General features: G+C 35.6%; 1 protein-coding gene and 1 long non-coding RNA gene across 6 annotated transcripts in view; one reads left to right on the forward strand and one right to left on the reverse strand.

Moving 5' to 3' along the window:
• Window positions 1–2,304, forward strand: part of PDE10A (phosphodiesterase 10A) — a 190,777-nt gene that overhangs the window by 8,236 nt on the left and 180,237 nt on the right. The gene's annotated exons all lie outside the window — the stretch shown is intronic.
• The window catches only part of LOC308193613, a 50,478-nt gene continuing 48,300 nt past the window's right edge, over window positions 127–2,304 (reverse strand). The window contains exon 2 of the long non-coding RNA XR_013949813.1: window positions 127–969. This is a non-coding gene — a long non-coding RNA (uncharacterized lncRNA). The remainder of the gene's footprint in view (window positions 970–2,304) is intronic.

The following is a 2,304-nucleotide window of genomic DNA, read 5'->3' on the forward strand; positions in this document are numbered from 1 at the left end:
TTTCAGATAACAAAAAGTAGATGCAAGAAGATCTGTAATTGTGGGAGAAAATAATAATTAAGGTTTAAATAAAGTTAGAAGTATTCCCATCACCTGTGATGGTGGGAAAGTTAATCTTCTCTTGACTTTCTCTCTCTTTTTTTTTTTTTTTTTTTATTCTTCTGGTCTGTCTCTTCATTACTTGCAGTCAGGGTCTTGTAAACCAAATGCTGATCTTCAGCAATGAATCTCATGCATACAGGTGGACAGAGTTTGCTTTTGCACTTAAACCATCCTTAACATGTAGGTGCTAATGTAGAAAACAGAATTATCCCTGGTTTTCACCCCAGGGATTCTGGCTCCACCTTGGTTAGAGAAACAGAATTGTGGCCAAAGCTGTGTGCAGTTATGATGATAAGTGGTGTCATTCAACAGTTCCTATCAGGACAGGGGCATCGTAATACCCCGGTTTGCATTATTGTATAGTCCCACCATGCATCCTGCTCAGAAGCACTACTGTTCTGTTCTGAGAGAAAGAGGGAACAAGCTTACAGCATAGAAAGGGAATGCACCCAGTTAACAGTGAAGGAGTGTTTGTCTGAGTTAAGCAACCATTTGTAAAAATACCTATAAAGCACACAGTTTACTTTTGAAATAACTAATCCACAGTCCCTTTGCCTCCTCAGCTCTGCTGTCTACATTTGCTTCGTGGCTTACAGGCACATAGTGCTCGTAGGCCTTAAGAAAGTAGGTAAAGCCTTTCTAGTTAGTTCAGTAAGCTTGTCCCTTGTTTCAGAAGGACCATGGAAGGAATAATTATGCACAGTGCAAATGCTTTGGGAGATGGTGTCTCTGTCCCTTTTGAGAGTAGGGCGGCAGATCATCCGAAGTTCTTAAACTTAAGTTTTTAAACTGGAGCTGATGGCTTCAGTCACCCCTGTTCATGTCCTTCCTCCTTTGGTTGGTGTTTAAGCCGGATATGGTGAGAATCTGAAAGTGTAAAGACGGGTGTTTATATCAGCATATATGTGACTTTGTGGCTTTTGAAACAATCATACAAATGCTCATTTCCACGTATGATCTGGGGCATGTACTTGGCTTAATCTCTATAAAATCCTTCTGTTGTACAGATCAGTACAACAGTACCTTTTTGTTCACTTCTAAGATTTTGTGCTGCATTCTAATACAAATACATCATACCTTCTATTCTCTCAATTCTTGAAGCATGAATTTGGTTTTGGATTCATAAACTAAGAATGAGAGTCTTTTTATCTCTGGGTTTACAACTTGGAACTGGCTTATGCAGCTTTTTGATCGATATTTAACCCTGTCTGTGATTTAAAATTGTCATTCAGCTTGGCAGAGCTAATATGAGCAAAAATTTTTAGTGCTACTTTGAAACATGTTATCGTTTCTAGTCATTATGTTTAATGCTTTAATATGATACATTTTTAAATATTTTTGTTTTGTGCTTTTTGCATTATTCTAAAAGAAACCTAACATTGTAAGTAAAACAAAATATAAAAAGAAAAAAAGCATTTGCATTTTTTTGTTTCGTTTTTATACTCCCTCTGCTGGCTGTTTCAATTACAAGTACCTGTACTCAAACTTTGTTACTAAATCTGCTCTTCCTTTACTGCTTCATCAAATGAGCAGTAATGTGCATTGACTTGAATCTGTATTTAAAATACAAAAAAAAAAGTCTATAATTGTTAAATGAAGAAAGACTATTTGGAGGAACAGAAAATTTGACACCTGTTTTATGGAGCAATGTTTTCATTTTTATCATATCTTGTATTGATTTGAACTCTAAAAACAATTGAATCTTTAAGTGTGCGGGCTACATTTTCACTAGTATATATCGCAGAAGTAGCAATACGTATATTGTTCCAAAAGATTTAGTCATATGTTCTACTTATTATAATGAACTTGCTGGACAGCATTGAAAAACATTTGTGGCAAAATCTAAATAATTATGCTGCATTTTTATTACGTTAAAATATCTTTTTATCATTCACCAGTTTGAGTTCTATCCGCATAATTGGCTATAAGACTGTGCAGATGTAATAGAGAATTTTGTGAAGTACTGGTTTTAGTACTCTGGTATACAGCAGCATTCATCCAAAATGTTTACAGCATTCAAAAGCTATAATTCCTAGGAACTTTGGAGACTAGATACAAGGATTGCTGTCTATAGTATTGAAACAAAGCCACTGCATTCCCCATGGATGTCAGGTATGGTTAGGATTGCTCATTATTTCTTTTTCATATTTCTCCTAAAGATCCAGACTTTTCTGTGCAATGTGTCTTCACTTTTGCTGGTAC

This window comes from Anser brachyrhynchus (genome assembly GCF_964034855.1).
Source record: "Anser brachyrhynchus genome assembly, chromosome: 3".
Lineage (NCBI taxonomy): Eukaryota > Metazoa > Chordata > Aves > Anseriformes > Anatidae > Anser > Anser brachyrhynchus.